The 14,927-nt window shown below is 43.4% G+C and overlaps 2 pseudogenes; one reads left to right on the top strand and one right to left on the bottom strand.

Annotated features, from left to right (window-relative positions):
- LOC116470586 (ubiquitin carboxyl-terminal hydrolase 17-like protein 6) overlaps positions 1-1,599 on the top strand; it is an 18,860-nt pseudogene extending 17,261 nt beyond the window's left edge.
- Positions 1,600-5,118: 3,519 nt separating this feature from the next.
- On the bottom strand, positions 5,119-14,170 carry LOC131383745 (uncharacterized; annotated as a pseudogene).
- Between the last annotated feature and the right edge of the window lie 757 nt (positions 14,171-14,927).

Below are 14,927 nucleotides of genomic sequence, written 5' to 3'. Positions count from 1 at the left end.
CACACACACACACACACACACACACACACACACACACACGGTTTCATAGGTAAAGATTTCTTCCCTGACATTGTTTTAACTAAAATAAGGCAACTGTGTGGCCACTGTCCTAACCCGGTTACACTCATATTATATATGCCTATCATCCTGAGAAGCAATTTCATTCAGGTGTTCTAGAAATCATGATGTGGGCTGTGTCTGTTGAATTCCCAGGAATGCAAGGGGGCGCACCCTGTGACTCATTCCTTAATTGAGTGCTGATAGTGGATTGGTTTATCGTGCACCTGATGGGTGGGTGGGGTGTTCGCTGTTGGTGGGGGTGAGTTATATAAGGGCTGATGTGGCCAGAGAGCTGGTTATTTCAAGACTCTCTCGGAAGAGATAGCGTCTTTCTGCAACCTGCGGTCCCAGCAGAAAAACCTTGTGATCCTTGTTCCAGGCGACATAGATGACGACTCACCCTACTTGGGAGGTGAGTGGCAGTTCAACCACTTTTCAAAGCTCACATCTTCTCGGCCAGATGCAGCTTTTGCTGAAATCCAGCGGACTTCTCTCCCTGAGAAGTTACCACTGTCATCTGAGACCCGTGTTGACCTCTGTGATGATTTGGCTCCTGTGGCAAGACAGCTTGTGGGCTCCAGAGTATGGGAAATACCTGCTACGTGAATGCTTCCCTGCAGTGCCTGACATTCACACCACTCCTTGCCAACTACATGCTGTCCCGGGAGCACTTTCTAACTTGTCATCATCACAAGTGCTGCATTCTCTGTACTATGCAAGCTCACATCACACGGGCCCTCCACCATCCTGGCTATGTCATCCAGCCCTCACAGGCATTGGCCACTGGCTTCCATAGAGGCAAGCAGGAAGAGGCCCATGAATTTCTGATGTTCACTGTGGATGCCATGAAAAAGGCATGACTTCCCGGGCACAAGCAGGTAGATCAACACTCTAAGGACACCACCATCATCCAACAAATATTTGGAGGGGACTGGAGATCTTAAATCAAGTGTCTCCACTGCCAGGGCATTTCAGACACCTTTGACCCTTACCTGGACATTGTCCTGGATATCCAGGCAGCTCAGAGTGTGAAGCAAGCTTTGGAACAGTTGGTGAAGCCCAAAGAACTCAATGGAGAGAATGCCTACCACTGTGGTCTTTGTCTCCAGAGGCGCCTGCCTCCAAGACGTTAACTTTACATACTTCTGCCAAGGTCCTCATCCTTGTATTGAAGAGATTCTCCGATGTCACAGGCAACAAACTTGCCAAGAATGTGCAGTATCCTGAGTGCCTTGACATGCAGCTATATATGTCTCGGCAGAACACAGGACCTCTTGTCTATGTCCTCTATCCTGTGCTGGTCCATACTGGGTGGAGTTGTCACAATGGACATTACTTCTCTTATGTCAAACTCAAGAAGGCCAGTGGATGATGGCCTTTATAATGGATGATGCCGAGGTCACTGCCTCTGGCATCACTTCTGTCCTGAGTCAACAAGCCTATGTCCTCTTTTACATCCAGAAGAATGAATTGCGAATACCCAGTTACAGTGTGTCCACAGGCATGGAACCAAGAGGTCTTTGTGCTGAAGACAAGTGAATTGTGTGTGAAGTAAAATGCCATTAGTAAAACCTGCAGCAGAGTATTTAGCTGTCTCACTTTGTAATCAGTGAATGAGCTTTAACGAATATCAATGCCTAGTGTATACCCCCCAGAGACAAGAACTTCCAGTGTCTTGTGTGAAACCATGGCATCTGGATTGCTCATGATTCTGAAGATAATTCTCCTGTCCCCCAAAGTTTCAGAATCACTGCAGTTAGTGGAAACAGATAACACATCAGTCTCTTGTTCTGTCTTTTCTTTTCACTCAGGAAAACCCTCACTGGGACCAAGGAAAATCCTATGGTTTACTAGGGAGGAGGAGTTTTCTCAGGAGTGAAAATGGTAGCTCCTTCCTCCCTGTCAAGTCTCTTCCTCAGGATTGCCCCTTTGTCTCTTCAGGACTCTGTTCATCTGGCCCGAGGTGCCCCCTTGTTGAGCATATCTGGCCTATGAAGAAATAAGGGTAAGGAATGGTTCCAAAGACTGTACTATGCTCACTCCACCATCACCTCTGACACTATCCTGACTTCATGAGCCCTGAGTCAGAAGCTGTTTCTTTACACCTCTAGGCCTTGCCTCATGGCCTAAATACGTCCCCATTTCTTACATCTTATAAATTTTGACAAAACCCTCAGAGCCTAGATCTTCATTCCTCATAGGCCAAAGGGAGATATACCAGAATTCTGTCCCTCTGAGACTGCGGGACATCTCAGTTTCCATCAACATGAAATTTTGCACCAAATATAGTTACTGCAGGTCCACCTCACAATGAGTAACTGGAAGTTCAGACAACATCTCAGACTCTGTGCAGTTTTTGGCCAAGCTCATTTGGTTTGACAATGCTTTTACTCTATAAATCAGTTGTGAGAACACTTAGGATTCATATTATTTAGTCTTTTAATCAGTCTGTTATTATTTTCAATGTATTTACTAGACTTTAATATTTCTGATAAACTTTGATGCAAAAATTCTCAATATAATAGTGGCAAACCAAATCCAGCAATATATCAAAAAGCTTATCCACCAAGATCAAGTCAGCTTCATCCCTTTGGTCCAAGGCTGGTTCAACATATGCAAATCAATAAATGTAATTCATCACGTAAACAGAACTAAAGACAAAAACCCCATGATTATTTCAGTAGACTCAGAAAAGGTCTTTGATAAAAATTCAATATTCCGTTATGTTAAAAACCTCATGAAACTAGGTGTTGATGGAACATACCTCAAAATAATAAGAGCCATTTATGACAAACCCACAGCCAATATCATATTGAATAGGCAAAACTAGAAGCATTCCGTTTGAAATTTGGCACAAGGCAAGGATGGCCTCTCTCACCACTCCTACTCAATATAGTACTGGAAGTTCTGGCCAAGGCAATCAGGCAAGAGAAAGAAATAAAGCATACTCAAATAGTAAAAGAGGAAGTTGAACTGTCTTTGTTTGCAGATGACATGATCCTATATCTATAAAATCCCATCATCTCAGCCCGAAAGATTCTTAAGCTTATAAGCAACTTCAGTAAAGTCTCAAGATACAAAATCAGTGTGCAAAAATCACAAGCATTCTTATATACCAACAATAGACAAGAAGAGAGCCAAATCACAAATGAATTCACATTTACAATTGCTACAAAGAGTATAAAATACCTAGGAATACAGCTAACAAGGCAAGTGAAGGACCTCTTCAAGGAGAGCTACAAACCACTACTCAAGGAAATAAGAGAAGACACAAACAAATGGAAAAACATTCCATGCTCATGGGTAAGAAGAATCAATATCATGAAAATGGCCATACTTCCCAAAGTAATTCATAGATTCAATGCTATTCCTATAAACTACCATGGACATTCTTTACAAAATTAGAAAAAACTACTTCAAAATTCATATGGAGAGGAAAAAGAGCCCATATACCCAGGACAATCCTAAGCAAAAATAACAAAGTTAGAGGCATCATGCTACCTGACTTCAAACTATATTACAAGGTTACAGTAACCCAACAGCATGGTAGTGGTACAAAACAGACACATAGACCAATGGAATGGAATAGAGATATCAGAAATAAGATTGCACATCTACAGCCATTTTATTTTTGATGAAAACAAGCAATGGGGAAAGGATTCCCTATTTAATAATAAATGGTTCTTGAAAAACTGGCTAGACATAAGCAGAAAACTGAAACTGTACCCCTTCCTTATACCTTATACAAAAATGAACTGAAAATGGATTAAAGACTTAAACGTAAAACCCAAAACTATAAAAAATCCAACCCTATATAAAAGTGGGAAAAAGCTAGGTGCAGCGACCCATGCTTGTAATCCCAGCAGTTTGGGAGGGTGAAGTGGGCAGATAACTTGAGGCCAGAAGTTCAGTATCAGCCTTTCCAAGCTGGTGAAACCACGTCTCTACTGAAAATACAATAAATTAGCTGGGTGTGGTGATGGGGGCCTGTAATCCCAACTACTCAGGAGCCTGAGAGAGAAGAATTGCCTGAAGCTGGGGGGCAGAGGTTGCAGTGACCCGAGATTGTGCCACTGAACTCCACCCTGAGTGACAGAGCAAGACTCTGATGAAAAGACACTTCTCAAAAGAAGACATTTATGCAGCCAACAAACACATGAAAAAAAAGCCCAACATTACTGATCATTAGAGAAATACAAATCAAAACCACAATGAGATACTATCTCATGACAGTCAGAATGGTGATGATTAAAAAGTCAGAAAACAACAGATGCTGGTGAGACTGTGGGGAAATAGGAACACTTTTACACTGTTGGTGTGAATGTAAGTTATTTCAACCACTGTGGAAGACTGTGGTGATTTTTCAAAGACCTAGAATCAGAAATACCATTTGACCCAGCAATCCGATTACTGGGTATATACTCAAAGGAATATAAATTCTTGTATTATAAAGATACATGCGTGCATATGTTCATTGCAGCACTATTCACAATAGCAAAGACATGGAATCAACCCAAATGCCCATCAATGTTAGACTGGATACAGAAAATGTGATACATATATACCATGGAATACTATGCAGCCATAAAAAGGAATGAGATCATGTCCTTTGCAGGGACATGGATAAAGCTGGAAGCCATTATTCTCAGCAAACTAATGCAGGAACAGAAAACCAAATACACATGTTCTCACTTATAAGTGGGAGATGAACAATGAGAGAACATAGACACAGGGAGGGGAACAACACACACTGGAGCCTGTCTGGAGGTGAGTAGGGAGGGGGAGCATCAGGATAAATAGCTAATGCATGTGGGCTGAATACCTAGGTGATGGGTTGATAGGTACAGCAAACCACCATGGCACACATTTACCTATGTAACAAACCTGCACATCCTACACATGTATCCCAGAACTTAAAATGAAATAAAATAAAATTTTAAAAAACTTTATTTTTTCTAACCTTCCAAAATGCAGGGATTACAGGTGTGAGCCACCGTGCCTGGCCCTGTTTTAACATATCTGAACAAGATTTAAGACATTTGTTTGAAAAGAGCCCCTCTATGACAGCAACGTGAATTCTGCCAAACCTGAAGCAAGAACAAACATCAAATTTATGGTGAAGCTGGGGTACAAAAAATGGTGAAATAAATTATTCTTTTTGAAAAGTCTATGGGAAAAATGACCTGAAGAATCAGTCATTTACAAATGGATACCTTATTCTAAGAAGAGATAATACAATGTTGAAGATGACGCCCACAGAGGAGGGACATCCATACCAATTTTTGAGAAAAAAAAATCATTTCTATGCCCTAATTGAGGAGGATTGACAATTAACAAGAGATATTATAGCCAACACCACAGACATCTCAATTGGTTCAGCTTACACAATACTGACTATAACGTGAAAGTTGAGAAACTTTACATTTGATGATTCCCAAATACCCTTGTGCCTAGATCAGCAGTGGACAAAAGCAGAGCTATTAGTGACTATTTTGAACAAGCAGAATCAAGATCCTGAAGCATTATTTTGAAGAATTATAACAGGGAGTGAAGCTGGCTTTCTCAATAAGATCCTGAAGACAAAGCACAATTCAAGCAATGGCTACCAAGAGGTAGAAGTGGTCCAGTCAAAGCAAAAGCAAACTTCTCAAAAGCAAAAGTCATGGAGGTTTTGGGGATGCTCAAGGCATTTTGCTTGTTGACTTTCTGTAGGATCAAAGCACCATAACATCTGCTTACTAGGAGAGTTCTTACAGAAAATTAGCAAATACTTTTTCAGAAAAGTGCCCTGTAAAGCTCCACTAGAGAGTCCCTCTGCACCACAACACTTCTGTTCCTTTCTCTCATCAAACATGGGTAATTTTGCAAGAGTTTTCATGGAAAATTATTAGGCATCAACATTACAGACCTGATTTGTTTTTTTCTGACCTTTTTTTCCCTAATCTTAAAATAACTGTAAAGGGCACCCATTTTTCTTTAGTTAATAATAGAAGACTGCATTGACACGGTTAAATTCCCGTTACCCTCAGTTCTTTAGCAATGGACTGGATGGCTGGGATCATCCCTTAATGGAGTGTCTTGACCTCAGTAGAGCTTATATTGAGAAATAAAGTTTATATTTATATTTTTATTTTTAATTTCATTTTTCACTGACATTTTTAAATCCCTTCACAATTCACATTTGTCTCAAAGGTATTTAAATTTAGAAATCATATCAACTGTGAAACAAAGAAAATTATATATACAGAGGGAGAACAGAATCTATAAATATGCATGTTTGTGTACATACATCCATATACATACATATGTGTGTGCATGCAGTAATTTTATTCTCCTAAAGCAATGCCTCTGCCTTCCACCCTCACTGCACATGTCCTAGTCCTGTGATGTCCCTGGACCTGAGCACCTGATTTCCTTCTCTGCCTCCCACATGAACAGGGAATAGAAATGGAAACCACAGCCGGGCGCGGTGGCTCAAGCCTGTAATCCCAGCACTTTGGGAGGCCGAGGCGGGCGGATCACGAGGTCAGGAGATCGAGACCATCCTGGCTAACACGGTGAAACCCCGTCTCTACTAAAAATACAAAAACTTTAGCCGGGCATGTTGGCGGGCGCCTGTAGTCCCAGCTACTCGGGAGGCTGAGGCAGGAGAATGGCGTTAACCCGGGAGGCGGAGCTTGCAGTGAGCCGAGATGCGCCACTGCACTCCAGCCTGGGGGACAGAGCAAGACTCCGTCTCAAAAAAAAAAAAAAAAAAAAAAAAAAAGAAATGGAAACCACACTCTGTGGTTGCTGTTGTGAAAATCCATGTTCCCCACAGGGTGAGTTTGGTATCTTACACTCCAATTCCCATTGTAAAAAAACAGGCAACAAACAAAAACTACAAAAGAAAAAATGAAGTATTTGAAAGTCTAGAACCACAGAGGTTCCAGATCCACCCACCGCCCATGGTGACCTCCACCACCCTCCAGGCCTGAGGGCAGTTATGCCTGGACATCCTGCCTCCTCACCATCCACGCAGAAAAGTGACCTTAAACTTCAATAGCTATTACTCTGTTCCACAAGGAACCAAGTCAACATTCAGTCAGTCGTCTGACAACTCTAAGCTTTGGCCGGAAAGTATTGGAAACATTTAACGCGCAGTGGATGAAGCAGCCCGGCCCCACTGCACACAACACACTCGCAGGGACTCAAAGGAGGAGACTCAGGATCCACTGGGTGGAAGTGAGGACAGACCCAGAAACACATGGGGTGGCGGGGGGGCGTCAAACCAGGAAGGCTCAGGCCCTGACCTCCTCCTAGGCCCTGCCACTCTAGAACTTGCAGTTTTTTCTGACCTGGAAGCGGATTTCACTGATGGAAAAGAAGTTCAGTATTTCTGGTCCAGCCCAGTAAGCTGCTCTCATTGCCCAGCCTTCCACACCCCTGCAGATGTCACAATCCCTGCACCCGCTAACCTGACAAGGGAGCTATGCATCGCCTGGAGACAGTCTTAGGCCTGCACCTCTGTAATGGGTCCAGGTTCTGTGTCCATTTCTGGTTAAAATTGCTGTAAGGCTGGTCGCTGTCTTGGCCTTCCCTGCTTCCTCTGTGTTCACTTCTCCCCTCCTCACCCCATGTGAAGCTTTTACTCAGGAGATGGATTCTCGCCCCTCTTGGAACATCAAGGACAGTGCCAGGACACCGCATCATCCCCTTGACCCTGGGATTCTGTAGATTTCAGTGTTCTCCTGAGGTCCCCTCCCTCCCTACCTTCTGGGGCCTGGGCCTGCTACACCTCAGGCTTCCTCTTCACAGTCACAGACTGAGGGAGCCCCCTTAATCCTTGGGCTCTGGCCAGAGCTCACCTGCTGCAGGACACTCAGCAGCTTTCAGTAGTTCATCCAGACATCCAGTTGGAAGTGGGATTTCCTGGAAGGAAAGCAGGAACCCAGAATTACACTGAATTCTAACACCAGGGCCCAGGTTCCCCTTCTGCATGGGACACTAAGCTGCAAACACTACATAGGCACTTAATGCTCAGTTGTCCTAACATCTGGTCCAGTTGTGTCCCTCTTCCTTGGAATATCTCAGAAAATGTATCTCCACCTAGAGTTGTTTGAAGGCATCATCCTATGTGATTCCAGACCATTAGGGGATGCAATGGGTTCTCACCAGTATTTCCACTCTGCTTGGAAGACTTAGAAAATCCTGAGGCTGCTCAGAGGGTCAGATTCCCATCTCTGTGTTTCAGTAAAACTTCAGTCTTCCCCGGACAAGTGAGGAGACAGAAAATGTGTAGTCTCTGGCACATCTTTTGCAAGCAATTGTGGCTCCCAGGAATGAAAACTATCAACGAATATATTTTTGAGACTCTGGTCAAAAGAAGAGTCATCCTGCAATTTCAGGAAGGATGGAGTGGTTCTGTGGCTCTTGAGGTGATTTTGAAAAGATCTCAACTCTCAGAAGGACCAAGGAGGACATTTCTGGCATTTCCAGACCAGGAAGAGTGACTGATGGACCTCCAGTGTTACTTGGAAAACATTTTGTTGGACAGCTTTGTAATAAGAGGAACTTGCTTTGGCTTTCAGGCCTTCACATAGGTTGTTTAGATCATGGAAGTGCTTCTGCATTTCTGTATAGACTCAGGATGCCTTCTCAAGTCATCCCTGCAATCATGAGACAGTTTCTGTCTCCAGAGGTCATTTAGAATAATACAAGAGTCTTCACTTTCAAAGTGCCACCAGACAATATAGCAACAGTTCAGCCAAGATTATCTGTATTTACATACCTGTAAAGTAACACTCCTAGTTTTCTTCATTAACTTGGACATCTTTCATGAATAGAGAAACTCTGGTGATTGTTATATAACAGCTGCCACAAAAATTAACCAATAAAAAGAAATGATAAATGAAAAATAATTAATAATCATGATAATGAACACAATGACCTAAATAGTACAAATTTTAATACTGGTGACAATATGAACATAAGGATATAAAAATTAATATGGAGATTCTCCTAAATATATGAAAACTTCACAAATTGGGTCCTCCTTGTGTAATTTGGAGTCACAGTCAAAGAATTTCTCTATGAAGTGTGTTCCATGATGGCAAACATCAAAAACAGGAGGTGAAAGAAAAGCAAGCCACAGGAGACCATGGGTTAATATGAACACTTGTGTGCAAACCTCTCTCATCAAGAATTACCAGCCAGAGGTGAAGGGACTCTTGTTTGTGTCCTGCCTACCACTGGGCACACAAAAGCTTTCAGTAGTCCAACCAGATGGCTGGTTTGGCCTGGTTCCCTGCAAAGAAGATGCATCTCTGATCCCCACTAGCCCATCAGTCCTGGAACTCAGAATCCTATATGCAGTAAACATGAAGCTCCAACTCCATAGCTGACTTTACCTCCTTACTGTCCTTCTGCCATCTGGTGTTCCAGATGCTCTCCAGATCTGGACTTCTTGGCTCCCCTACCTTTACCAAGTGAACTCAGGATGTATCATTCTCAGTCTTCTCCTGCCAGTCCAAGGTGAAACTCACCAATACAGGCATAACCTGGATGGGCTTCCTTGGAATATTTAGAAAACAATGAGCTTGCTTGGGGGTGGTGTGAGCTCTAGGAGTAGAGTTACAGTCTCCCATGGAAACCTGAGAGGACTTAGAACATTCTCAAAGGCCTAAGCAGTCCAATCTGTCCTGGAAATATCAGGAATGATATACTCGGTCTTCCTGAGGCTCCAAAATTTTTCTAAATAAACTCAGAGGTTAAAGAACCATTTTTCTCTTGAGAACTAAAGTGGAGTTATTTGCCTTCTGCCAGCATCTCACTTTTTTTTTCTCTAAGTTAGCTTTTGAGCACAGAAGTAGATATTCCTTGTATTTGATTTACACAGGGAGCTTCCCAGAATGCCCATGCCTCTGGATATTTTCTGCATTCACTCAGGTATTCACAAAATGCTGCAGTTCTATTGAAAATCTCTGAGATGGCCATTTGATCACCTGAGTAACTTTAGAATGTGTCTTCTATGGAAGCCCTGGAGCCTCCCGTCTGGTATTTCATCCATTGCTGGTACCAAGTACCCAGGGTGAAACCCTCCATCAGACATTGTTGGCAATTCCAGTATGGAGATGACACTAACGTGATGGGGCTCAAGAATCAGATGGCAGAAGACCAGCTGGGAGGTGAAGTCTCAGTAGGCTAGGGGCTTAATGTTCGATGCATACCAGACTTCTGGGACTCAGGAGGCGGGTGTGGATCTGTCTGCCAGTGTCTCTCATCTACAGCCTGGACTAGATATTTCTTGGGGTGAACTACTGAAGGCTTTTATATGACCTGTGTCAGGCAAGACTCTGGCCAGACCCTTTGCCATAGTCCATTTGTAATATATTTCCACGTGGCACAGGTATCTCCACTTTTGCCCATGCTCTCATGTGGCTCAGAATTATTCTCCCTACTGCCACTCTTCTTTGCCATCACAGAAGATATTTCAAGATGTAGCCCTAAGCTTCTCCTTCTAATCAATAACATGAGGGCTTGTATGGGAACATTGTCACAGGCTTACAGGAATATGTTCTTAAATATCTGCTTTTTTATTACTCTCTTCATTAAATTGACATTTATATCATCACCATTATGATTGTTATTAATGTTATTATTATATTGGTACAGTTCTTTATCATGGATATATTTGTGGTAGTTTTTATGCAATGTTGAATAATTTTTTTTATGTTCCTGAAGACTGTTGAATTTGCTGAAGATGATTAAAAGGCAACCTTAAAACATAAATACCACAGCAACCCCAGGACTCCTACTATACTGCCTGGTGTCCTGTAAAAGAATGGGCTTCCTGAATTATTCTTTTATTTTTCAGGCAAGTACCTATTCATACCAGCATAGGAGACTGATGAAGTGCACCCTCATCTTGCCATGGACTCAGAAATAATTCATACATACGCTTTATGTGATAGCAACTCTATGTGTAGGCCTCTGAGCCCTAGAATGCACTTTCTTTCACCAACTAGTCCACCTAAAAGTTTTCTAAGTCAAATTCCCCCTCCATGCTTGGATAGGTCATGAATGGCTGTTACCCACCTAACAAAGGATATTGCTAAATCAGGTTTGTGGCCAAGAAACTTTTACCTGGAGTGGCAGGAGAGGGCCTACCCGTTCACCAGAGTGTCTGCAACATTTTCTTTTTCCTTTGTTTTTTTTTTTTTTTTTTTTTTTTTTTTTTTTTGAGATAGAACCTCACTCTGTCACCCAGGCTGGAGTCCAGTGGCGCAATCTTGGCTCGCTGCAACCTCCAACTCCCAGGTTCAGGCGATTCTCCTGCCTCAGCCTCCTGAGTAGCTGGGATTACAGGTGCGTGTCACCATGCCTGGCTAATTTTTGTATTTTTTAGTAGAGAGCGGGTTTCACCATGTTAGCCAGACTGGTCTCAAACTCCTGACCTTATGATCCGCCTGCCTTGGCCTCCCAAAGTGCTGGGATTACAGGCGTAAGCCACCGCACCTGGCCTCTGCAACATTTTCTAAGTCAGTATAGAAGCTCTTTGAACCACCTTTTCAGTCAAAGAACTCATGAAAAACTCCTCCAAGAACTTGTGACCTTCTGGAAATTGTCAAAATTTCTACAGGTGTCCACAGAAATCTAGAGCTGTATTGAAAGCCACTGACTGGGTTACACCATTATTAAAGCAAATGCAAAATATGCCATGCCCACCAAAAAAAAAAAAATCCAGAAGCCATGGTATTTAGCTGTTTCCATCTTTCTTGCCTCCTGCAGGTGGGACAGTACTGAGTATCATGCCCTCCTATAGCCTCTAGAGGACATGCCAGTGCCTAGAGGTACCAGAAGACAGGGGCCATGAAAGAGCAGATGACAGCCAGGTGGCTGGGAATGACATTGTCCTGGGGCTTATTGCTTGTGATGAACTCTGCCACTGGGCAACATGTGCAGGTCTGGACCCGTGCCTTCTCTGAATCCCTGCCCCATCAGCCAGCTGTCTTATCTCCTGAAAGCTGGTAGGTGTTGGTCAGCATGGTGTTCCAGGACCAGGGTTATATTAACATTTCCTCTTAGGCTGAAACACCAGAAGTTAACACAGGAGTCCCCAGGTGTGCACATACCAACCTCCAGATTGTTTTTCCTCTCATTCTAGATGTTCATCCTTGCTTTTTGGGACTTGAAATAACCCTATGCAGCCAAATATTTATGCCTATTATCCACTTATGGAAAACTTATATGTCCCAAGTCCATAGGGTTAGTATTATTATCAGTATTAAAACCATTAGTACTAGTATCATGATGATCATCATTCCTGTTAGTATCATCAATATTTTTATTACTGCCATTGTTAATATGGATTTTTCATTATTGTACAGCAATGAATATAGTTTATCCATTTACAAATGGTGTTCAGTTACCAAAGATGACTAAAAGGCATGTTCTACAGACATACACACACACAGCTGTCCTGGAGACCCAGCTTTGCTATCAATTGCTCTTTCGTAAGATGAGATCTCCCAATACCCACCAGTTTTTCAGGACTCGACCTGAGCTGACTCAGCTAGACCTGGAAAAGTTTCCTATGCCCAAATGTACTTGAAAAAATTTAAAAGTCTCTTCAGAGGCCGAGTAATAGCTTTTGGAAGCTTCTAAGAACAGGGAGGGTTTCTTGGCCATTCAGAGCCATTCAAATATTCTAAGCAAACTCAAGGATCCAGAAACCCCACTTGCAGTCATGAAATACCAGTGAATGGCCTCTGTGAGTCTCTTCAAGTTTTTCAAAGGTGACTGCCTGGGAAGGCTGGCCAGGAAGTCACCCAAGCCCAACCTTCTGCAGGATGTTCTATGCCAGCCAGTGAATTGCCATTGAACAGAAGGGAGGAACAGAGACAGCATGCCTGAACTTCTGGAAACATTCTAAGTGCCCTTGTTGGCCCAGAAAAGACTGGTGCTACCATATGAGGCACAGACTTGGCAACCTACCTACTCCAGGAATCATAGAAGGTTTAAAGATTCCCAGGAGGTCCCAGGAAGGGCAGCCATGGCCCTTTAGAGCCATCAGATTTTATTCTAAGTCTACGTGGGAGACAGTGCCCTTAGCTTCATAAAAACACCAGTGGAGGTGCTATACTTGCCCCAGTATCCAGTCTTTTCTACCTCATCTCAGAGCCAGGCAGCCACTATTTCCCAAAGCTGCTGTGCAATGAAAGGGGAATATTCTAGGTGTTCTCCTGTGCCCACGAAATTCTGTGGCTGCGCTGAAAGCCAGGAGTTATCCTCCGGAATGCTCTTCAGAAATCTGACAACACTGGTCAAGATTAAAGAAGCTCAACTCAACGTCATACAAAACCAATCACAAAAAAAAAAAAAAAAAAAAACAACAACAAAAAACATAGTGAGATAAAATGATGAACACATCTGCTAATAATCATGAATGACAATAATAACAACAATGATGATCTTAGTGATAATGCCACCAACACTGTTAATGGCAATAACAATAAACCTGAGGTAATGAGTGTTAGGGTCCCGATTCACCTATGTGAAGGATGGCGCCAATTTCTGGCCTCACAGAAATAAAGGAAAAGTAAACACCCGGAGGAGGAGGAGGTGAACCTGGAGCTCCTGCCGGCCTCTGGGCGCTCCTTGGTGGAAGGAGAGGGACTTGGTCCTGAGCCTGCACCGGATCCACCCACACCAGAAGCCCGGAGTCCCAGTCCCTGGATGGGCTCAGTCCCACCCAGGCCAGACGCCCCGGAGCCCCAGAGCCCGGGTCCTCCAGCCCTCGCTGCCGCCGCTTCTCGCGGAGCCAGGGGTCCCCTGCGCCACCTCAGCCTCTGCGGGGCTCTGGGAGGGCAGCACTGAGGATGCTCCGAGCCCAGCGGGGGTATCCGGCCTCAGGAGGATACTGACACCCTGAGGGAGCGGAATAGGGCGGCCTGCGCAGAGCCTGCCGTCTCAGGCCTTGCAAAAAGAGTGGCCTCTCCAACGCCCCTACAGGAACCTCCCTGGAGGCCCCAGCCCCAAAACCAGGGCGATGGCGCTTCCTTGACCATGGGTAAAGAAAACTCAGGTCCTCCCTGGAGACCCGGCCCGCTGAGGGAGGCAGATCGCGCATGCGCCCTGCGTGGCCAGAAAGATGGGTTTCATTGCCCTCTGCCGGCCATGAGGTGGCAGCACAGGACGTTTGGCCTTAGCGGTGGACCTGAGTCTGACTCACTGAAATTCAGGTGTAGATTATTCAGTACTTTTCTTTTGGAAGATCAAATGGAAATTGAGTACGATATCTTGTGCTTTAATTAAAGAAGATGGAAATAAAGAAGCAAATTCAAAAATCAGTATACAAAAGTCAATTGATTCCTTCTATGTGGAGGGAAGACGAACTTGAATAAAAGAAGCATTCTGTGTTATGCTTTAATAATGGCTGGAGATCTGCCACCATGCATTTGTCAAATCCCGTAGAATTTCACAGCACAAATAGTACATCTTAATGTGGCTCAGGAGTAAATATAATGTCAGCCACAGTTTGTGAGTAAATTACATATTTAATTAAATAGATTAAACAATAAATAATGATATGAGCTCTGTCTGGATACAGTCCTTGCCTCTCCAACCAGTTTGCCAAGGGCTTGAATTTCTTGCTCATTATCCTCACACTTGACATAAACCCTGGCTGCAGAGTAAAATCAATCACTTGTGGAGATTTTTTAATATAATGATGTGTCAATTTCAACCATGGATAAGGCCATTTAGCCTTAGTAAGGCCTATTGTATTAAGATTGTGCCTGTTTGGCAAAATTTCAAGTCATCCCACTTGATATTCAGGAAACATTTTCTCTTGAGTTTTAGGTTCAGTATTGAGGCTCCTTGATGGA

Source organism: Hylobates moloch, unplaced genomic scaffold (assembly GCF_009828535.3).
Source record: "Hylobates moloch isolate HMO894 unplaced genomic scaffold, HMol_V3 SCAFFOLD_6, whole genome shotgun sequence".
NCBI classification, from domain to species: domain Eukaryota; kingdom Metazoa; phylum Chordata; class Mammalia; order Primates; family Hylobatidae; genus Hylobates; species Hylobates moloch.
Note: the sequence above shows the minus strand (reverse complement) of the source record. Positions and strands in the feature narration are given on the sequence as shown.